Below are 23744 nucleotides of genomic sequence, written 5' to 3' on the forward strand. Positions count from 1 at the left end.
TAGTCACTGTGGACTGCAGTGGGTGGGAGGGCATTGATCGTCACTGTGGACTGTGGTGGGTGAGAGGGCAGAGATAGTCACTGTGGACTGCGGTGGGTGAGAGGGCAGAGATAGTCACTGTGGAATGTGGTGGGTGAGAGGGCAGAGACAGTCACTATGGACTCCAGTGAGTGAGAGGGCAGAGCTAGTCACTGTGGACTGCGGTGAGTGAGAGGGCAGAGATAGTCACTGTGGACTGTGGTGGGTGAGAGGGCAGAGATAGTCACTGTGGACTGCGGTGGGTGAGAGGGCATTGATAGTCACTGTGGACTGCAGTGGGTGGGAGGGCATTGATCGTCACTGTGGTCTGCGGTGGGTGAGAGGGCAGAGATAGTCACTGTGGACTGTGGAGGGTGAGAGGGCATTGATAGCCACTGTGGACTGCAGTGGGTGAGAGGGCAGAGATAGTCACTGTGGACCGTGGTGGGTGAGAGGGCAGAGCTAGTCACTGTGGACTGCGGAGGGCGTGCAGGGGTTCAGAGACACCTTGTAAGGCAGCAGAAGACCAGGCTGCAGACTCCACAACTGCATGTCTTTTTGTCTATTTTATGTTCATTATTAGAGTTTATGCACACTTTGCCAAATATCCAGTCGCACTACTAACAAACCAGTGCCTGGCACACACAATTACCCATTGCAGTGCTGCTCACCAAACAAACCGAGCATTGGTTTCAATCTGAATGCAACCCTTTCCAAGAAGGAAGGACAAATACAAGTTTGCAATGTACAGTTTTTAAAAGCACTTGCAGTACCTATGTTAGTGGTCACAACAGAAATGGCAGATTATCAGAACACAGAATAACGTTATACGTTATTTTCTGGTAGGTGGCTGCCATTCATAGATGGACATGTTAATACACTCCAATTGTACTCTTTCGAAATAACCCTATGAGAAAGGGGAATCGGGAAAATAGCAGCAATGAGGCTTCCTTACTGCTTTCCATAAAATCAAAGACCAGTTTGGGAACATAAGAATGTCCAGCGATATGGTTATGCGGCACCCATGCCTAAGGTAACATCTGTGCGTGCCTAAATCAGTAAGAACATACAGCACACAGGGCTCAGCGGTCATTTCATTTCCCCGCTCTGATGATGGGCCTTTTGCTCAGATAGGGTCCCTCCTCATTCCTCTGGTGGGCTAGCACTTGCAAATTGCTGGCTGCATTACCACTGTTTCTTGCCTTTATTATTTATTTATTGTTATTTATCTGTTTCTCCCCTGCTCCTCACTTTCCACTTCTCCCCCCTTCCATGCACTTTTCCCCTCCCCCCTCTCCCATGCACTTGCGCGTTCTCACTGTCACTGGGCCTAGTAAGATCGCTGTTTTGTTCTCCCCTGTTCCCCTCCCTTTCCTTGTCTTGTAGCGCTCTGAAACACCTGTGTACGAGCGCGATAGAAATAAAATATCAATCAATCAATCTCTGTTGAAGGGCTCTCTCCACTGTTGCCCACTATCTTTTGTTGAGTCCCCTCCTCTGCCCTGATAGCCTTGCGCCTCTCTACTCTCCTCTGATCGGCCGTTCTCTCCTGTATACCCTGATGGGCTCTCTCCTCTGCTGGCCCCTTGCTTGGGATGGGCCCTCTCCTCTGTTGGCCCTTCGCCTGTGACGGCCCCTCTCCTCTGTGGGACCCTGTCTTTTGATGAGCACTTCCCTCTGTCCTGATGGCCCTGCACTTCTCTACCCTCGTCTGATCGGCCCCTCTCTCCTCATACCCTGAGGGGGCCCTCTCCTCTGTTGGCCCTTCGCCTGTGACTGGCCCTCTCCTCTGTGGGGCCCTGTCTTTTAATGAGCACTTTCCCCTGTCCTCTGTTGTTTTGCTGGGCCCTGGGGCCATCCTGCAGCACGTGCCGCGAGCTGCTCCTTTGCCCAGCAGCAGGAAACCGGCTGCACCTGCTTTAGATGAATTATGGTAGAACTGGAAGTAAGTCTCTTTCTTTTCCCCCCTCTCCTCCTCCTTTCTCCCTCCTCCTCCTCCTCGCTCCCGCCCCCTCCCCCTCCTCAGTCACTCACATCTCACAGCCCCAGCCATCAGAGGCCAGAGTCTGCCCAGCTCTGGATGGGACCGAGGAGCAGCAGGGAGAGAGGGAGGAGGGCAGGAAGGGGAGGAGAGCAGAGTGGAGGGAGCCCAGAAGAAGGGGGCACCGACGAGGAGGAGGGGTCCTCGCCCGGGACACCAGCACAGCAGATCCAAGTGTGTGAGCAGCGTGCAGTAGGCAGCGTGCTCGGGCTCCCACCTCTGGAGACCCCCCACCGCCCCCCCCTCGGGACTACCACGACCCCGGACTACTCCATGCCCCCCCGGGAGGAGATCTGAGAAGCTGGCGGATCCGCGGACCCCACCAACAGGTTGGTGAGTGCACTTTCATGGTTCTTCCGTGCATTGTTTATTATCACTCCGCCCACCCCCTGCGTCCTTTGCCTCACTCTCCCGTGCCCCTTATCCACCCCCCCCCCGTCCCCCCAGCAGGGAAATGCAGTGCCAGGGCTGTGCCCGTGCCCCTACACCGAGCAGGTGGATTGACTGAGGGGGGTTCTGTTTTGAATTCGTGCGAATGCAGTTCCTGGAGAGAGAGGGCGTGTGGGGGGACGGGGGGGTTCACTTTCTCCCCGTGTCACTTTTTCACGTGTTGATGTCGGTGGGCACTCGGGCTCCCTCTGCTTCTATTGTGGCGGCTGCAGGCAGCAGGTTGTTCGGTTTTTGTGTTGTGGGGGTGGGGAATGGGGGCGCGGGGGGGGTGAGGGGGTATGGAATATTATACTTTTTTAAAGCATAGGTGGGGGCGGTGGGGGGGCCTAAAGGCAGATGCTACCCAGTAAGCGGCCGCACGCTTGGCTCATTGCTTTCTTGGCGAACTTCAGACAAAGAGGTGAAAAGAAGCCCAACTCCAGCGCGAGGGATTGCAGGGGCGAGGGGGGCCTGAGGGGGCGACCACCAAACATGGGGTGCGCGTGTAAAGAAGTGGAATTGCAGGGAGACCGCGCTAGACGGGGGCGGGGGCCCCCAGATCACAGGGCGAGCCATGCAGAGAGAAGGGGGCGAGAAGAGACAGACTCTGAGGGCCCGTGAGGGCCACGAGAGAGGAACAAAGGCGAGAGAGGAGAGACAGCCGGGGAGAGGTCAGGCGGAGCCAGGGGTCGGCACGGGATCTGAGGGCAGCAGACAGAGGCAGAGGCACCCCACCCCCGTGTGGTGCTGTGGGGGAGGGGATAGTTGGAGAGAGAGTGAACTCTTTCTGCGAAGTTGAAATGTGTGAATCACCCAAAGAAAGTGCAGGAGCCTGGGGCAGAATCTGGCAGGGGGGCACAGGGAAGACGATGCCCCCGCCCCCTCCCCTAGGATGACCCCCTAGTAGTCGAAAGTTCACAGAGGGGACAGGCGCAACTTCACCGTAAAAGGCTATGTGTAAAAAAATACGATTCCACGGGGCCTGGGCTAGGAAACCATAAAGGGGGGCCCCGCCGGTGGGATCCACCTGCACGTGCGGCCGCCCCCCACCACCCCCGAATACACACCGGCAGGATGGGGACCCCAGCACAGCATAGGCCGGGTTGGCGCGTCAAGAGAGTGTGTATAGTGGACCCCGACGCTAACAGTGGGAGAACTCACACTCCAGGAGAGGGGTTCAAGAGTGACCCCAATGATGACCCCGGCCAGTATCCAGTAACACCGGCATCTGGTCACTGACAAACCTGGCGCATCCCCTGATCGTCACCTGCAAAAAACTCGTCACATCCCAGGATCTAGTCACCGACAACATCCCCTGATCGGGTCACCTACAAAAAACTCGTCACATCCCGGGATCTAGTCACCTACAAAAAACTCGTCACATCCCGGGATCTAGTCGCCTACAAAAAACTCGTCGCATGCCAGGATCTGGTCACTGGCAAAACCTGGTACATCCCCTGATATTTTCACCTGCAAAAACTCGCCACATCCCAGGATCTGGTCACTGACAAAACCTGGTACATCCCCTGATCTTTTCACCTGCAAAAACTCGTCACATCCCAGGATCTGGTCACCGACAATATCTGGTACATGCCCTGATCTGGTAATCTGCAAAAAAAACTCGTCGCATCACAGGATCTGGTCACTGACAAAACCTGGTACATTCCATGATCTGGTCACCTGCAAAAAACTTGTCACAACCCAGGATCTGGTGACCAACAAAAGCTGGTACATCCCCTGATCTGTTCAACTACAAAAAACTTGTCACATCCCAGGATCTAGTCACCGACAAAACCTGGTACATCCCCTGATCTGGTCACCTGCAAAAAACTCATCAAATCCCAGGATCTGGTCACTAACAAACCTGTGACATCCCAGGATCTGGTCACCGACCAAACCCTGCACATCCCAGGATCTGATCACCTACAAAAACTCATCAAATCCCAGGATCTGGTCACTAACAAACCTGTGACATCCCAGGATCTGGTCACCGACCAAACCCTGCACATCCCAGGATCTCAACTCAAAAGCTGGTACATCCCCTGATCTGTTCAACTACAAAAAACTTGTCACATCCCAGGATCTAGTCACCGACAAAACCTGGTACATCCCCTGATCTGGTCACCTGCAAAAAACTCATCAAATCCCAGGATCTGGTCACTAACAAACCTGTGACATCCCAGGATCTGGTCACCGACCAAACCCTGCACATCCCAGGATCTGATCACCTACAAAACCTGGCACATCCCAGGATATGATCACCTGCAAAACCTGTCGCATACTAGGATCTGGTCACCAACAAAAACTCATCAAATCCCGGGATCTGTTCACCGACAAAACCTGGCACTCGCCAGGATCTCCTCACCTTCAAAAACTCGTCACAACCCAGGATCTAGTCACCGACAAAACCTGGTACATCCCCTGATCTGGTCACCTGCAAAAAACTCATCAAATCCCAGGATCTGGTCACTAACAAACCTGTGACATCCCAGGATCTGGTCACCGACAAAACCCTGCACATCCCAGGATCTGATCACCTACAAAACCTGGCACATCCCAGGATATGATCACCTACAAAACCTGTCACATACTAGGATCTGGTCACCAACAAAAACTCATCAAATCCCGGGATCTGTTCACCGACAAAACCTGGCACTCGCCAGGATCTCCTCACCTTCAAAAACTCGTCACAACCCAGGATCTGGTCACCGACAACTTGCTACATCCCCTGAACTGGTCACCTACAAAACCCAGCATATCCCACGATCTGATCACCTACAAAAACTCGTCATATCCCAGGATCTGGTCATCAACAAACCTGTGACAACTCAGAATCTCGTCACAGACAAAACTTGTCACATCCCAGGATCTGGTTGCCGACAAATCCCATCTTGTCACGGGAGGATAGTTCAGCGGCAACGTGCTCGCCTTGGAACCAAGACAACACGAAGCAACACAGGTTCGATCCCAGGTCCGCACTTAGAAACCCCTGGTTAATAAGTGCGTTATAAATACGCAACTAAGACAAAATAAAAATTCCTGTAACAGCACCTCGATGCCCAGGGGCTGTGTGAGAGCTTTAAAAATGCAAAATAAAAAAATAAAAATCACATCCTTGGATCTGTTCACCGACAAAAACTGGTCACATCTCCGAATCCGACCACTGACAAATCTGTGAAATCCCAGGCTCTAGTCACCTACAAAACCCATCACATCCCTACATCTGGTCAACAGAAAAACCTGTCACATCCCAAGAACTATTGTACAAACTTCTAACAGACCTGTCACTTTAGACGAATTCCCTTAGTAACACGCTTTCCATATGCCAGGATCTGGTCACCCACAAAAACTCGTCACATCCCCGGCTCTGGTCACCCACAAAAACTCGTCACATCCCAGGCTCTGTTCACCCACAAAAACTCGTCATATCCCAGGATCTGGTCACCCACAAATCTGTGACATCTCAGGATCTGGTCCTCGACAAAACACCAAACTCCAACAAACGAAAAGCAACTCCCCGGAGAACCTTTCACATCCCAGAAACTGGTCACCAGCGAACCCTTCACATCCCAGAAACTGACTACCGACAAACCTTTCACATCCCAGAAAATGGTCACTGGCGAACCCTCGCATCCCAGAAACGGATCACCCGCGAACCTTTCACATCCCAGAAAATGATCACCGGCAAACCTTTCACATCCTAGAAGATTGTTCGTGACATGTGACATCCCAGGTGTTTTCTGGAGGGAGCCAACTACGCTATTTAAAAGACTTAAACTTATGGGTGACAGGTGTTGGGTGGGGGACCCGCATTTATATTTCTGTAATGGTGGCCAGGAGTTGAGGACGGCACGGGGGTCACGTGCTTTATTTATTAACCGCCCTCAAGCACGTCACCTACTTCTGTTCCCCACGAATGCGTTCTTGGCCGGGCGTGTTTTTATTGTGATCATTTTGGAGCTAAGTTTAAAAAAGCATCCACCCCCCTTTCCCCCTGCCCCCCCCCCCACACACACACCCCCCAGACGTTCTGCTGTTTTTCGTTATTTCACCTGGGTGCCCGGATCTGTTGTACTTTTTGTGCTTTTGCGACTTTGGTGGAAACTGTCCGGGTCAGATCCACAAAGTGTTTTTCAATAGGATCGCGCCATTGTAAAAATAAATAGATAAATCCATTGTAAATCCCGCCGTGTCTGTGGCGCATCAAAGCGCTGCACAGGTTCCCTGGGGCAGGAACTCTCATGGCCCTTGCAAGGGTTCTGCTCGATCCACGCGGAAGGCCCTTCCCCGTATTTCAATGTGTTTACCCCCCCCCCCCCCCCTTGGTTGAATAGCGCTTGCGCTGCACCCCGGCCCCGTTAGCGCTATAGCTGAGCGTAGTCCTGTGAGGACGCTGGACCTCAGAGGGTCCGGGCTTGGAGGGGGAGCACTGGCCTCATTCATTGTCATCGCCATCAGCGCCTAGAGGCGATTCACTTTCCAAAGGTGCTTTCAGAGTGTTCTCTCGCACTAGAAGGACGTTGTGTTGGGGTGCGGGGGTCTTTTAGCCCATTGGTTGGCGGGCCTTTCTCCCAGTAGGGGACACGGGGGAGAATTTTGTATTTTGGCAAGTTGTGAAACCTCACTTGGGATGTTCGAAGACCCGTCGATACCTTGTCCCCTTCCCCCCCCCCCCCCCGCCGCCCCCCAGTGTATCCAGGGTACCTTGTAAAGCTTCGCCCCGCTATGGAGCGGGGTCGGCACCCCATCGCCGGGCTATGGGGCCAGTCCGCGGACTTTTGGCGAGACATATTTGTTGCGGTAAATCGTGAAAGTCTTCGGTGCCCTGCGCCCTTCTATCCGCGTTCGAGGCAGACGTTCTATTCTATGGGCCGGCTGAGGTTTTATTGCGTAGAAATCTTAAGTCCCAAAGTACATTATTAGGACCCGAACATGGGTTTTTTGTTTGCAGGGAACTGTTCCAACGTCTCTTTTTTGTATTTCGCGACCCAATCACTTTGTCTGAGGTGTGATGGTGAAAGTGGGGTTAAGTGGGCTCGTGGCCTGTGCGCGCGCTTTGGCCCCTGGCCCCTTCGTACTAGGATTCGCGGGGACCTGTTTTAACAGTGATCGCTGTTCGCGGAGACTCCGCGGTCGGGATCCCGGACCTGCCGGTTGGACGCGTCCGTCTCCGCGGCAAATGCAAGAAGCCGCGCAGCTGTGTTGCCGGAAGTGAAGGTTTCCTCCAGACTCTTCCTTTATGCAATGCGCATTGACCTGCTGAGTTACTTTAGCAGGCGTGGGACCACACGCGTTAGTAACACTACTTTCTGAGCGCACAGAAATGAGTAAAAGCAGCTGCGCGGCGGCAGTGTCTTGTGTGTAGGTATAGCTGGTCTCCGGAGCAGGTGCACCTACCTCCTGCGCTATCCTCCTGTGAGCGGAGCCTGGACCCGCAGCGCGCACACGAGCCGTGCCTAAGGCTTCTAGGTGGGGTACCCCCCAATCTGCGGCTCAGCAGGTGCATTAGCTCGCTGAGATCAGCGCACTCTTAAGTTACGGAATGGCTGAGTGCGCTACAGGCGGATGTGCCCTGGGGCTATTCCAGGGGCCCAGACTTCATAGACTGTTTTACTGGAACTTTGGTTCCCTGTCCTCGGACCCCAGCGGATCCCACGGACCGTTGTGTCGAGCGCCCTGAAGCCGCAGATGTGAGCGCGCCTGCCGAAGGGGGTGGCGTTGCGACTCGTCAAACGTTTGCATGGATATGTTTTATTGAAGGAAAAGAGCGCTGTCTGTTTGTGCACTTAGCTGCAACGTTAGAAAATAGTTCCCGAAATCCGTGGCGCCCCGGTCCACTTATAGGTGCAGATAATTAAACGAAAAAGCAGTCCTGGGGCAGATTACAGAAAGTTTGCACCTGTGCAAGCGCAAGGGTTGCACGGTATTAGCACTAAGGCAAAGATTGCCCTATTTCTAAAACACTGGGACATACTAGAAAACTATTGCACGTGACAAGTGCAGTTTGGCATATTAAAAGCGTCAGGGCAAACATTGCCCTCGCGCAGATAAGGTGCGTTTTCACTACATTTTTGCACCGGGGCAAAGTTTGCCCTGGGGCAAAAAAGTATGAAAAAATGTATCTTTTTAGCTAGGGCAATTTTAGCCCTGGTGCTTTTAATATGGCAAATGCCACTTGTTGAGGTGCAGTGGTTCTTTAATGTGTCCCAGTGTTTTTAAAAATAGGCCTAGTGGTAATACCGTGCAAAGTTTCTGTAATCTGGCCCCTGCAGCACTCTTCCTGCGCAGCGCAAGAGCCTGGATGGAGCCGCGCAAACCGCGCGCTCTTCCTGCGCTGCGCAAGATCCTGGATGGAGCCGCGCAAACCGCGCGCTCTTCCTGCGCAGCGCAAGAGCCTGGATGGAGCCGCGCAAACCGCGCGCTCTTCCTGCGCTGCGCAAGAGCCTGGATGGAGCCGCGCAAACCGCGCGCTCTTCCTGCGCTGCGCAAGAGCCTGGATGCCTCCCATTTCCCTCCGCCTCGGTAGAAAAGGTTTCTGTGAGGGTGGGCTCTCGGGGGGATGTGTGTTATTGTATTTTTTCAGGCCGGATTACGAATCTGGACACGCTGTTATAAGTGGGGGCGCACCTGTCACTTTTGGGTAATTGGGAAAAGCGGGTGGCGGGGGGCGGCTACACACTCGCCCTCCCCCGTATTCTTGAATTAATTTGAGGACCCAGAGGTGGCCCCCATTTCAAGGCACAGGGGGCAGTGTGCATGTGTAGTTCTGGAGTTTGAAGTTCTTGGAGAGAGCTCGGTCGGCCTCAACCTCTCCTTTAGGATGGGTGACGGGGGGGGGGGGGGGCTGTGATAGCCCCTTTGGGTCCTCACTGATAAAGTCCGTCACCTCACATGTACTCCTCTTGAAACTTTCATCTCTCGTCCACTTACCACCCCTCCCCCGGGTATAGCTGGGGAGCCCCCCTACACTCTCCCCCTCGCTACGTGGATAAGGATTGGTTGGATGGGAGGGGGCGTTGAGCCCCCGCCCCTCCTGTCTTACTGTGCGTGTGGAGGGGGGTGGGGGGGCTGCCTCTCATTGTACTCGGGGCACAAGGTCTTATTTTTTCCACCTCTAACTTCTGTTCGGGGGAGGTGGGGGAGGGGGAGCGAGGGGGGGGGGGGCTCACAGATGTCATCAGCTTTTTTTCTTCTACGCTTCTTCTTTTTGAAAGATTTTCAATTTGTAGTTTCATGTTTTTTTGTTTTAGTTTTTTGTGTTGTGTTTACCACAAGTAACAGCCTTTTTTTCTGTGGTGAAAAGATTGGAGATATGGCTGGGATATTTGTTGGGGGGGGGTGCGGTAGCGAACGATCCCTCGCTCCATGGGTTTGAAATGGAACTGCTGTGTCAGCCCTGAGTGTGGGTCCAGTATTGGAGAGGGTGTGGGGGGTGTGGGGGGGGTTCTGACGGTGTCTCCCCAGTATGCACAAATGATGACACTCTCTACCTGGGTTAGTCGGATAGTACTTGCCAGTTTGCAACTTTACTGTGTGGGAACCAGACAGTATCTGCCCAGGCGTTGTGTGCTGTACTGGGAATCAGACAGTATCTGTCCAGGCGGTGTGTCCTGTACTGGGAACCTGACAGTATCTGCCCAGGCGGTGTGTGCTGTACTGGGAACCAGACAGTATCTGCCCAGGCGGTGTGTGCTGTACTGGGAACCAGACAGTATCTGTCCAGGCGGTGTGTCCTGTACTGGGAACCAGACAGTATCTGTCCAGGAGGTGTGTGCTGTACTGGGAACCTGACTGTATCTGTCCAGGCGGTGTGTCCTGTACTGGGAACCAGACAGTGTTCTGTACTGGGAACCAGACAGTATCTGCCCAGTTTGCACCTTTGTGGTCTGTCCTGTACTGGGAACCTGACAGTATCTTCCCATGCGGTGTGTCCTGTACTGGGAACCTGACAGTATCTGTCCAGGCGGTGTGTCCTGTACTGGGAACCAGACAGTGTCCTGTACTGGGAACCAGACAGTATCTGTCCAGGCGGTGTGTCCTGTACTGGGAACCAGACAGTATCTGTCCAGGCGGTGTGTCCTGTACTGAGAACCAGACAGTATCTGTCCAGGCGGTGTGTCCTGTACTGGGAACCTGACAGTATCTGCCCAGTTTGCACCTTTGCGGTCTGTCCTGTACTGGGAACCTGACAGTATCTGCCCAGGCGGTGTGTCCTGTACTGGGAACCTGACAGTATCTGTCCAGGCGGTGTGTCCTGTACTGGGAACCTGACAGTATCTGTCCAGGCGGTGTGTCCTGTACTGGGAACCTGACAGTATCTCTCCAGTTTGCGCCTTTGCGGTGTGTCCTGTACTGGGAACTAGATAGTATCTGTCCAGTTTGCACCTTTGCGGTGTGTCCTGTACTGGGAACCAGACAGTATCTGTCCAGTTTGTGCCTTTGCAGTGTGTCCTGTACTGGGAACCTGACAGTATCTGCCCAGTTTGCACCTTTGCAGTGTGTCCTGTACCTGGAACCTGGCACCTTTGCAGTGTGTACTGTACTGGGAACCTGACAGTATCGGACAAGTTTGCACCTTTGCGGTGTGTCCTATACTGGGAACCTGACAGTATCGGACAAGTTTGCACCTTTGCGGTGTGTCCTGTACTGGGAACCTGACAGTATCTGCCCAGTTTGCACCTTTGCGGTGTGTCCTGTACTGGGAACCTGACAGTATCGGACAAGTTTGCACCTTTGCGGTGTGTCCTGTACTGGGAACCTGACAGTATCTGTCCAGGCGGTGTGTCCTGTACTGGGAACCTGACAGTATCTGTCCAGTTTGCGCCTTTGCGTTGTGTCCTGTACTGGGAACCTGACAGTATCTGCCCAGTTTGCGCCTTTGCGGTGTGTCCTGTACTGGGGACCTGACAGTATCTGCCCAGTTTGCACCTTTGCGGTGTGTCCTGTACTGGGAACCTGACAGTATCGGACAAGTTTGCACCTTTGCGGTGTGTCCTGTACTGGAAACCTGACAATATCTGACCACTTTGCACCTTTGCTGTGTCCTGTACTGAGAGTCTGACAATATCTAAAGAACAAAAGAAAAGTTCCTTGTGATGGAACTCCCGTCCCCTGCACACTATCAATGGCTTAGACAAATAAGCCCAACAGTTTATACAAGTTATTCAATGGATGTTTATGAAACAATCTTTGAATCATATTTGGTTAATCTTGATCAGAAGTAATAGTCGTACAAGTTCTACAATGATTTTCATTTTCAAAACAAATGTATTTTTCATATGTGGCCCAGCGCGTTTCGAGAGGATTTCTCCTCTTCAGGGGCAATTGTGTACATTTACAAAATTTCTAGGAAGAAACTAAAGATGTATTATTATAAAATTATCAATTAATAACTGCAGTCATATAGACCGTTATTCTGAACACGTCACTTCCCAAATACATTGGCTGTGTCCAAGTTTTACAATATTTACATAGTATACAAGCTGTATTTTGGACATAACTTATATATACATGATTAATACTCTGTAGTAGATTGCAGTGCAGATAGTTTGAATACATCTATTATAATCGATGTCTAAGCTCATTTACCTCCTGTGTAAATAAGGACTCTTTAGATGAGCAAAGGACAGTGTAAGAGAAAGGTCGGGAGAACAGCTAAATGGCAGGTACTAACTAACCTTTGTAATTCATAAGTGTATTGAATACACACACTTCTGTTTCTGGTCATGTCTAAGATCACTCGGTTTGTTTATCCTACTCCTGCGGGGTATTCACCACCCTACCTATGGAAGAGAATACAAATGTGTGTCCTTTGACGGGGTGTCTTCTCCTGGGAGTCTGACAGTACTTCCCCAGTATGCACCCTTGCTGTGTGTGTGTGTCCTTTGACGGGGTGTCTTCTCCTGGGAGTCTGGCAGTACCTCCCCAGTATGCACCTTTGCTGTGTGTCCTTTGACGGGGTGTGTTCTCCTGGGAGTCTGACAGTACCTCACCAGTATGCACCCTTGCTGTGTGTGTGTGTGTCCTTTGACGGGGTGTCTTCTCCACGGAGTCTGGCAGTATTTCCCCAGTATGCACCTTTGCTGTGTGTCCTTTGACGGGGTGTCTTCTCCTGGGAGTCTGGCAGTACCTTCCCAGTATGCACCCTTGCTGTGTGTGTGTGTCCTTTGACGGGGTGTCTTCTCCTGGGAGTCTGACAGTACCTCACCAGTATGCACCCTTGCTGTTTGTGTGTGTCCTTTGACGGGGTGTGTTCTCCTGGGAGTCTGACAGTACTTCCCGAGTATGCGCCTTTGCTGTGTGTCCTTTGACGGGGTGTCTTCTCCACGGAGTCTGGCAGTATTTCCCCAGTATGCACCTTTGCTGTGTGTCCTTTGACGGGGTGTCTTCTCCTGGGAGTCTGGCAGTACCTCCCCAGTATGCACCTTTGCTGTGTGTCCTTTGACGGGGTGTGTTCTCCTGGGAGTCTGACAGTATTTCCCTAGTATGCACCTTTGCCGTGTGTCCTTTGACGGGGTGTTTTCTCCGCGGAGTCTGGCAGTATTTCCCCAGTATGCACCTTTGCCGTGTGTCCTTTGACGGGGTGTCTTCTCCTGGGAGTCTGGCAGTACCTCCCCAGTATGCACCTTTGCTGTGTGTCCTTTGATGGGGTGTGTTCTCCTGGGAGTCTGACAGTACCTCACCAGTATGCACCCTTGCTGTGTGTGTGTGTCCTTTGATGGGGTGTCTTCTCCAGGGAGTCTGGCAGTATTTCCCCAGTATGCACCTTTGCTGTGTGTCCTTTGACGGGGTGTGTTCTCCTGGGAGTCTGACAGTACCTCACCAGTATGCACCCTTGCTGTGTGTGTGTGTCCTTTGATGGGGCGTCTTCTCCAGGGAGTCTGGCAGTATTTCCCCAGTATGCACCTTTGCTGTGTGTCCTTTGACGGGGTGTCTTCTCCTGGGAGTCTGGCAGTACCTCCCCAGTATGCACCTTTGCTGTGTGTCCTTTGACGGGGTGTGTTCTCCTGGGAGTCTGACAGTACCTCACCAGTATGCACCTTTGCTGTGTGTCCTTTGACGGGGTTTCTTCTCTAGGGAGTCTGGCAGTATTTCCCCAGTATGCACCTTTGCTGTGTGTCCTTTGACGGGGTGTCTTCTCTAGGGAGTCTGGCAGTATTTCCCCAGTATGCACCTTTGCTGTGTGTCCTTTGACGGGGTGTCTTCTCCAGGGAGTCTGGCAGTATGTCCCCAGTATGCACCTTTGCCGTGTGTCCTTTGACGGGGTGTCTTCTCCTGGGAGTCTGACAGTACAAAGAAGTGCATACTCTGCTGGGAGTCTGTGGATCGCCGCGGGGGTGGCGGGGGGGGGGGGGCGGGGTGGGGGGTGGATTCGGTGCTGAGAAGTGTCGACGGGTGGCCTGAAGGCTCTGATAGGAAGGTAGAGGCGCGGGTGTGTGTGGGGAGGAGGGGGGGGTGCATTCTTCACCATTCACTTCACTTCTTCCTTCAAAACAATCAGACCTTTGTTGGATCGCCTAAAAACTAAGTTTGTGTGTTTTGAATACGTTTGTTGTGAAGAAATGTGACCTGGCAGGGTTGGCCGGCTTTTCCTGGGGCAGGACGCCAGGTGTGGGCCAGGGTGGGTGTCCCGAGGTGAGGGTTGTTGGTGCTGCTGGGAGAGGTGGCATGGGGGGCGCATGCCTACAATAAAGAAAGCTTTGGGAATCAAGTCCCTAGGAACGGGGTGCCCACACACCCTGGGCGAGACCTCTTGGGTGCTGTGCCCTCCAGAAGCTCAGGTGGGCTGCCTAGTGTTCCAGACTCATTGCTGAGCCTAGTCTGCTGGGCTCCCTAGTGTTCCCGACTCATTGCTGAGCCTAGTCTGCTGCACTGCCTAGTGTTCCAGACTCATTGCTGAGCCTAGTCTGCTGGGCTGCCTAGTGTTCCCGACTCATTGATGAGCCTAGTCTGCTGGGCTGCCTAGTGTTCCCGACTCATTGCTGAGCCTAGTCTGCTGGGCTCCCTAGTGTTCAGGACTCATTGCTGAGCCTAGTCTGCTGGGCTCCCTAGTGTTCCCGACTCATTGATGAGCCTAGTCTGCTGGGCTCCCTGGTGTTCCCGACTCATTGCTGAGCCTAGTATGCTGCACTGCCTAGTGTTCCTGACTCATTGATGAGCCTAGTCTGCTGGGCTCCCTAGTGTTCCCGACTCATTGCTGAGCCTAGTCTGCTGGGCTGCCTAGTGTTCCAGACTCATTGATGAGCCTAGTCTGCTGGGCTCCCTAGTGTTCCTGACTCATTGCTGAGCCTAGTCTACTGGGCTCCCTAGTGTTCACGACTAATTGCTGAGCCTAGTCTGCTGCGCTGCCTAGTGTTCCCGACTCATTGCTGAGCCTTGTCTGCTGGGCTCCCTAGTGTTCCCGACTCATTGCTGAGCCTAGTCTGCTGGGCTGCCTAGTGTTCCACACTCATTGCTGAGCCTAGTCTGCTGCACTGCCTAGTGTTCCAGACTCATTGCTGAGCCTAGTCTGCTGGGCTGCCTAGTGTTCCCGACTCATTGATGAGCCTAGTCTGCTGGGCTCCCTAGTGTTCCCGACTCATTGCTGAGCCTAGTCTGCTGGGCTCCCTAGTGTTCCCGACTCATTGATGAGCCTAGTCTGCTGGGCTCCCTAGTGTTCCTGACTCATTGATGAGCCTAGTCTGCTGGGCTGCCTAGTGTTCCCGACTCATTGCTGAGCCTAGTCTGCTGGGCTCCCTAGTGTTCCAGACTCATTGATGAGCCTAGTCTGCTGGGCTGCCTAGTGTTCCTGACTCATTGATGAGCCTAGTCTGCTGGGCTGCCTAGTGTTCCCGACTCATTGCTGAGCCTAGTCTGCTGGGCTGCCTAGTGTTCCCGATTCATTGCTGAGCCTAGTCTGCTGCACTGCCTAGTGTTCCTGACTCATTGATGAGCCTAGTCTGCTGGGCTGCCTAGTGTTCCCGACTCATTGATGAGCCTAGTCTGCTGGGCTCCCTAGTGTTCCCGATTCATTGCTGAGCCTAGTCTGCTGCACTGCCTAGTGTTCCTGACTCATTGATGAGCCTAGTCTGCTGGGCTCCCTAGTGTTCCCGACTCATTGATGAGCCTAGTCTGCTGGGCTCCCTGGTGTTCCCGACTCATTGCTGAGCCTAGCATGCTGCACTGCCTAGTGTTCCTGACTCATTGATGAGCCTAGTCTGCTGGGCTCCCTAGTGTTCCCGACTCATTGCTGAGCCTAGTCTGCTGGGCTGCCTAGTGTTCCAGACTCATTGATGAGCCTAGTCTGCTGGGCTCCCTAGTGTTCCTGACTCATTGCTGAGCCTAGTCTACTGGGCTCCCTAGTGTTCACGACTAATTGCTGAGCCTAGTCTGCTGCGCTGCCTAGTGTTCCCGACTCATTGCTGAGCCTTGTCTGCTGGGCTCCCTAGTGTTCCCGACTCATTGCTGAGCCTAGTCTGCTGGGCTGCCTAGTGTTCCACACTCATTGCTGAGCCTAGTCTGCTGCACTGCCTAGTGTTCCAGACTCATTGCTGAGCCTAGTCTGCTGGGCTCCCTAGTGTTCCAGACTAATTGCTGAGCCTAGTCTGCTGCACTGCCTAGTGTTCCGGACTCTGCTGAGCCTAGTCTGCTGGGCTGCCTAGTCCTCCCGACTCATTGCTGAGCCTAGTCTGCTGTACTGCCTAGTGTTCAGGACTCATTGCTGAGCCTAGTCTGCTGGGCTCCCTAGTGTCCCAGACTAATTGCTGAGCCTAGTCTGCTCCACTGCCTAGTGTTCCAGACTCATTGCTGAGCCTAGTCTGCTGCACTGCCTAGTGTTCCCGACTCATTGATGAGCCCAGTCTTCTGGGCTCCCTAGTGTTCCCGACTCATTGCTGAGCCTAGTCTGCTGGGCTCCCTAGTGTTCCAGACTAATTGCTGAGCCTAGTCTGCTGCACTGCCTAGTGTTCCGGACTCTGCTGAGCCTAGTCTGCTGGGCTCCCTAGTTTTCCAGACTAATTGCTGAGCCTAGTCTGCTGCACTGCCTAGTGTTCCGGACTCTGCTGAGCCTAGTCTGCTGGGCTGCCTAGTGCTCCCGACTCATTGCTGAGCCTAGTCTGCTGTACTGCCTAGTGTTCCAGACTAATTGCTGAGCCTAGTCTGCTGGGCTCCCTAGTGTTCCAAACTAATTGCTGAGCCTAGTCTGCTGGGCTGCCTAGTGTTCCAGACTCATTGCTGAGCCTAGTCTGCTGGGCTGCCTAGTGCTCCCGACTCATTGCTGAGCCTAGTCTTCTGCACTGCCTAGTGTTCCTGACTCATTGATGAGCCCAGTCTGCTGGGCTCCCTAGTGTTCCCGACTCATTGCTGAGCCTAGTCTGCTGGGCTTCCTCGTGTTCCCGACTCATTGCTGAGCCTAGTCTGCTGCACTGCCTAGTGTTACTGACTCATTGATGAGCCTAGTCTGCTGGGCTCCCTAGTGTTCCAGACTCATTGCTGAGCATAGTCTGCTGGGCTCCCCAGGGTTCCCGACTCATTGCTGAGCCTAGTCTGCTGGACTCCCTAGTATTCCTGAGTCATTGCTGAGACTGGTCTGCTGGGCTCCCTAGTGTTCCTGACTCATTGCTGAGACTGGTCTGCTGGGGTCCCCAGTGTTTTTGCCTCGTTGCTGAGACTGGTCTGCTGGGTTCCCTAGTGTTCCGACTCATTGCTGAGACTGGTCTGCTGGGCTCCCTAGTGTTCAGGACTCATTGCTGAGCCTAGTCTGCTGGACTCCCTAGTATTCCTGAGTCATTGCTGAGGCTGGTCTGCTGGGCTCCCTCGTGTTCAGGACTCATTGCTGTGAGTAGCCTGCTGGGCTCCCTAGTGTTCCAGACTCATTGCTGAGACTGGTCTGCTGAGCTCCCTGGGTTCTGGATTAATTGCTGACACTAGTCTGCTGGGGTCTACAGTATTCTCTCCTCATTGCTGTGAGTAGTCTGCTGTGCTCCCTAGTGTTCCTGACTCATTGCTGAGCCTAGTCTGCTGGGCTCCCTAGTGTTCCTGACTCGTTGCTGAGACTGGTCTGCTGGGCTCGCTAGTGTTCTGGACTCATTGCTGTGACTAGTCTGCTGGGCTCCCTAGTGTTTGGGACTCATTGCTGAGACTGGTCTGCTGAGCTCCCTGGGTTGCGGATTAATTGCTGACACTAGTCTGCTGCGGTCCCCAGTATTCGCTCCTCATTGCTGTGAGTAGTCTGCTGTGCTCCCTAGTCTGTGCTTGCCTCGTTGCTGAGACTGGTCTGCTGGGCTCCCCGGTGTTCTGGACTCATTGCTGTGACTAGCCTGCCGGGCTCCCTAGTGCTCGCGACTCATTGCTGAGAATTTTCTGCTGGGATCCCTAGTGTTCTTGCCTTGTTGCTGAGACTGGTCTGCTGGGCTCCCTAGTGTTCTGGACTAATTGCTGAGCCTAGTCTGTTGTGCTCCCTAGTGTTCCTGACTCATTGTTAAGACTGGTCTGCTGGGGTCCCCAGAGTTCTTGCCTTGTTGCTGAGACTGGTCTGCTGGGCTCCCTAGTGTTCTGGACTCATTGCTGTGACTAGTCTTCTGGGCTCCTTAGTGTTCGGGACTCATTGCTGAGACTGGTCTGCTGAGCTCCCTGGGTTCTGGATTAATTGCTGACACTAGTCTGCTGGGGTCCCCAGTATTCTCTCCTCATTTCTGTGAGCAGTCTGCTGTGCTCCCAAGTCTGTTCTTGCCTCGTTGCTTAGACTGGTCTGCCGGGCTCCCTAGTTTTCTGGACTCATTGCTGAGACTGGGCTGCTGGGCTCCCTAGTGTTCAGGACTCATTGCTGGGCCTAGTCTGCTGGGCTCCCTAGAGTTCCAGACTCATTACTGAGACTGGTCTGCTGGGCTCCCTAGTTGTTCCCGACTCATTGCTGAGACTGGTCTGCTGGGCTCCCCAGTATTCTCGCCTCATTGCTGTGAGTAGTCTGCTGTGCTCCCTAGTGTTCCTGACTCATTGCTGAGACCGGTCTGCTGGGGTCCCCAGTGTTCTTGCCTCGTTGCTGAGACTGGTCTGCTGGGCTCCCTAGTGTTCTGAACTCATTGCTGAGACTGGGCTGCTGGGCTCCCTAGTTGTTCCCGACTCATTGCTGAGAGTGGTCTGCTGGGCTCCCTAGTATTCCTTACTCATTGCTGAGACTGGTCTGCTGGGCTCCCTAGTGTGCGGGACTCATTGCTGTGACTGGTCTGCTGGGCTCCCTAGTGTTCGTGACTCATTGCTGAGACTGGTCTGCTGGGGTCCCCAGTATTCTCTCCTCTCATTGCTGTGAGTAGTCTGCTGTGCTCCCTAGTGTTCCTGAGTCATTGATGAGACTGGTCTGCTGGGGTCCCCTGTATTCTCTCCTCATTGCTGTGAGTAGTCTGCTGTGCTCCCTAGTCTGTTCTTGCCTCGTTGCTGAGACTGATCTGCTGGGCTCCCCAGTGTCCTGGACTCATTGCTGAGACTGGTCTGCTGGGCTCCCTAGTGTTCTGGACACATTGCTGAGACTGGTCTGCTGGGGTCCCCTGTGTACTTGCATCATTGCTGAGAATAGTCTATGGCCGTCCACTGTGTTCTAGACTCATTGCTCAGCCTCGTCTGCTGGGGTCCCCAGTGTTCTAGACCTGCTTGTGCTAACCTCAGGCTTTTTCTATAGGCCTTTTCTATAGGCTCCCAGCTCACGGTACCTTTGTGAGTACTTCTTAGGACTCCGCTCCTTGCAGGGAAAGACTTAGGCAAGACCTAGGCCATTGCGATCTTGGCAACATGCTGCCCAAACAGTGCACTTTAAGCGAGTCGGGTCCCTAATATTGGTTAAAGCCACCCTTGGGGTGCACCAGCACATCAAGGGTGCACGGGTATTGACCTGCACGGCTCCTAGGACTCCGCAGCTAGGCTCTCTCGAGTTCTAGGCTTGCACTGCAATTCTCCTTTTTATCGTCTTTACTATTGGTGATTCATGTAGCTCTTACTGTCGGACTGCTCTAGCTTCTAAGCGCTGGACCAGAGTTCAAACCCATGCTACACAGCGTTTCTCATGGCAAGCGTGATGCTCCTGAGCTAGCCTTCTGGCTATGTTCTAGGGTGCTCCTGTATCATTTTGTACTTGTCATTTATATAGCGCCACATTACAATTATTATAGTCTCAATGCGCTGTTCGTGGGAACACCCTCGATGGACCGAAGTCCAGAGTGTTGGAGGTCATGGAGTACAGTTAGGATGCGTGTGTGCATTTGGCCAAAACAGTGCTTAGCAGAGCTGGCCGGGCTGCAGTAGAGAGTAACCTCTGTGGTCAGGCATGTGGATGGGTGCTGAGGAGAAGTCAGGCGATGGCCTGAGTGCTAGAGACTCACCTGCATTCTGATGTCGGAGGTGTTGAAGCGTAGTCTGGCGTAAGTAGGCAGAGAATAATGTGACCAGCACAACCGAATGTTGTCAGTCCTTGCTGTAGTCTGATGTGTGCGGATAGCCATATCTGCAGCCCGTGCCCACCGCAGTGGCACGTTATACGCACCAAGCAGATTTGGTGGTGAATTGTTGTTTGTGTGCCCGATCAAGTACTGGCTTCTTCTGTAGATTCTTGTGGCTTGAAATGGCGAGCTCTAGCCTCTATTTTGTGTATGTGTTCCCTCCCTTTAGTTCGAGTCCCACACGTGGGGGTAGAAGGCTTCTTATCTGCTGGTGCATCCTGTGTTCTAGGTTCCGTCCTGGTTGGGGGGCTTCCAGTCTGCTTGTTTCTCATGTGTTCTTGGTTCCGTTTTGGTGGGGGTGGAAGGCTTGTCTGATGTTGTCTCCTGTGATCTGGGTTACGTCCTGGTGGGGGTGGAACACTTCTTGTCTGATTGTGTCTGCTGTATTCTAGGTTACGTCCTTTTGGGGGTGGAAGGTTTCTTGTCTGATGGTGTCTCCTGTGTTCTAGGTTCCGTATGGGTGGGGGTTAAAGGCTTCTTGTCGGCTGGTTTCTCGTGTGTTCTAGGTTCTATCCTGGTGGGGTGGAAAGCTTCTTGTCTGCTGGTTTCTCGTGTGTTCTAGGTTATGTCCTTTAGGGGGTGAAAGACTTCTTGTCGGATGGTGTCACCTGTGTTCTAGGTTCCATCCTGGTGGGGGTGGAAGGCTTCTTGTCCGATGGTGTGACCTGTGTTCTAGGTTTTGTCCTGGTGGGGGTGAAGGCTTCTTGTCTGCTGGTTTCTCCTGTGTTCTAGTTTCCATCCTGGAAGGCTTCTTGTCTGTTGGTTCCAACTATTTTCTAGGTTCCCTCCTGGTGAGGATGGAGGGCTTCTTGTCTGATGGTGTCGCCTGTGTTCTAGGTTCCATCTAGGTGGGGTGTAAGGCTTCTTGTCTGATGGTGTTTCCTGTGTTCTAGGTTGTGTCATTTGCAGGTGGAAGGTTTCTTGTCTGCTGGTTCCTTGTGTGTTCTGGGTTCCATCCAGGTGTAGTGAAGGCTTCTTGTCTGCTGGTTCCTCCTGTGTTCTAGGTTCCGTCCTGGTGAGGATGGAGGGCTTCTTGTCTGATGATGTCACCTGTGTTCCAGGTTCCGTCCTGGTGGGGGTTGAAGGCTTCTTGTCTGCTGGTCCCTCCTGTGTTCTAGGTTCCATCCAGGTGGGGTGGAAGGCTTCTTGTCTGCTGGTGTCTCGTGTGTTCTAGGTTCCATCCAGGTGGGGTTGAAGGCTTCTTGTCTGCGATTCCTGCTGTGTTCTAGATTCCATCCAGGTGTGGGTGGAAGGCGTCCTGTCTGATGGTGTCTCCTGTGTTCTAGGTTATGTACGTTTGTGGGTGGAAGGCTTCTTGTCTGTGGGTTCCTCCTGTGTTCTAGGTTCCATCCTGGTGGGGGTGAAGGCTTCTTGTCTGCTGGTTCCTTGTGTGTTCTGGGGTCCGTCCAGTTGGGGGTGAAAGCTTCCTGTCTGCTGGTTCCTCGTGTGTTCTAGGTTCCATCCAGGTGGGGTGGAAGGCTTCTTATCTGTGGATTCCTGCTGTGTTCTAGATTCCATGCAGGTGTGGGTGGAAGGCGTCTTGTTTGATGGTGTCTCCTGTGTTCTAGGTTATGTACTTTTGTTGGTGGAATGCTTCTTGTCTGCGGGTTCCTCCTGTCTTCTAGGTTCCATCCTGGTGGGGGTGAAGGCTTCTTGTCTGCTGATTCCTTGTGTGTTATAGGTTCCATCCAGGTGGGGGTCAAGCCTTCCTGTCTGTGGGTTTCTCCTGTGGTCTAGGTTCCATCCAGGTGGGGGTGAAGGCTTCTTGTCTGCGGGTTCCTCCTGTGTTCTAGGTTATGTACTTTTGTGGGTGGAATGCTTCTTGTCTGCAGGTTCCTCCTGAGTTCTAGGTTCCATCCTGGTGGGGGTGAAGGCTTCTTGTCTGCTGTTTCCTTGTGTGTTCTAGATTCCATCCAGGTGTGGGTGGAGGTTTCTTGTCTGTGGGTTCCTCCTGTGGTCTAAGTTCCATCCAAGTGGGGGTGAAGGCTTCTTGTCTGCGGGTTCTGCGGGTTCCTCCTGTGTTCTAGGTTGCACACAATGGTCTTCTGCTGTTTCCCTTCTTCTAGACTTTGCATGGTTCTGCTGCTGGTGTTTTCCCAGGCTCTGATCTTTCTTTTGAGGTTCTCCTGGCATTCACTCCTGTGGGTTCCTCTGCAGGGCACCCTTGGCCGTGTTCTAGACCCCTGGATTGCTTGAGATGATGGGGTGTCATGTGTCTTGGTTGGCTTCTCCAGTTGCGTCATATGTGTTCCTAGCTCACCTCTGTGGGGGTCCCATGTTCCCACGCATTGAGTGTGATGAGCTGATGATGTTAGGGCCGGTGCCACACGCGTGTTCAACTTCGAACAATCTTACATTTTCTATGTGAAACAACTTCATAGAAAGAAAAGGGGTTTTCCTGGAGCTCTGCGGCTCTTAAATGTTAACTGATTTCACACAATAGACTCATCACACTCTCGGGTTCTTTTAAGCTACAACGATTTCTAGAAAAAGTGTTTATTTATTTATTTTATTTATTAACATGTATATAGCGCACAGCAGCCCTGAGGCATCGTGGCGCTGTTACAGGTGAGCAAATCTGGTTACAGAAAACATGACTGTTACAAGAAAAAGAGTGGCAAGCATGTTGACTACATGACCGAGTGTTAGGCTATACATAAGTAGTTACAGGCAATACATGGGAGATGCAGAACATTCACAGGCCAGAGTGGGGGAGTTAGTTGAAAAGTGTGGTTCTAAGGCTCCTGCGGAAGACAGAGAGGGATGTTTTGGCTCGGAGAGCATTGGGCAGGGCAGGGAGGGCGCTCCGTAGTTTGGGTACTATGTGTGGGAAGCTGATCCCACCGGCTTTTGCCCTTTTGATGGGTGGGGTACGTAGGTGGTTAGCGTGGTGCATTCTCCTGGGGCGCCAGATGTGCATTCTCCTGGGGCGCCAGATGTATCTCTACTGATGGTTTCGGATAGGTGGGGGGGGCGAGAGGCTGAGGCATTTGTGTCTTAAGGTAGAGTCTTGAATGTGATTGTTTCTTTGACCGGGAGCCAGTGGGCATCTCGTCTGGCCTGTGAGAAGTGGTCCCTTTTAGGGATGCTGAGTGCTGCTCTAAGCGCGTTATTTCGGACTGTTTGGAGCCGGTTTAAGTTTGAGGTGCCTGCAAGAAGGGCGTTGCAGTAATCTAACTTGGCACCAACAGTGGCTCTGGCGATGGAAAGGCAGTTTGGCTGGAAAGGAAAGGTTTGATATGGTTTATTAGTTTGGTGGTGTGGGCGGAGGCGGAGGAAATGGCATTGACCTGTATGTTCATAGAAAGTGTAGAATGTAGGTCAATCCCAAGGGTCTTCACTGAGGGGGAGACGGGGATGGTGGTGTTATGAAAGTTGTGGTACTTTTGCTTCAGTTTGTCCAGTATGTCTTGGGGAGCAATGAGAAGGATCTCCGCTTTGTCTCCGTTGAGGCATAGTCCGTCGGCTGCCATCCAGGCTTGGATAGTGAAGGGCTGCCGAGTCGTGGTCATATGAGCCAGAGAGGGGGAGAAGAGCACTTGTGTGTCATCGGCATAGTTGGTGTAGGCTATGCCGAGGGAGTCCAGTTTGTCAAAAAGGGCTTGGTAAACAGGTTGTAGAGGGATGGCGCAGTGCCCGAACCCTAGGGAACACCGCAGTGGAGGGTAGTTCATAGCTCTGCCTTCTAGGAAGGAAGTTATCCAAGAGGAGGCCTGTTTAGAAAAGTGGGCAGCATTAGCGAGGTGAGAAGTGAGTAATTTGTGATCCACGAGGTTTAGAAATGTCCTGAT

General features: G+C 52.9%; 1 protein-coding gene across 2 annotated transcripts in view; it reads left to right on the top strand.

The window, feature by feature from the left end:
• Positions 1-2061: 2061 nt before the first annotated feature.
• Positions 2062-23744, top strand: part of FOXP4 (forkhead box P4) — a 332784-nt gene continuing 311101 nt past the window's right edge. Inside the window, exon 1 of one of the 2 annotated variants that reach the window (XM_069633027.1) lies at positions 2062-2392. The gene's annotated coding sequence lies outside the window, so the exon portion shown is untranslated. The remainder of the gene's footprint in view (positions 2393-23744) is intronic. The other variant, XM_069633028.1, reaches the window with a different exon arrangement.

The sequence above is a fragment of the Ambystoma mexicanum genome, chromosome 13 (genome assembly GCF_040938575.1).
Source record: "Ambystoma mexicanum isolate Mex_15411 chromosome 13, UKY_AmexF1_1, whole genome shotgun sequence".
In the NCBI taxonomy this organism is placed as follows: Eukaryota; Metazoa; Chordata; class Amphibia; order Caudata; family Ambystomatidae; genus Ambystoma; species Ambystoma mexicanum.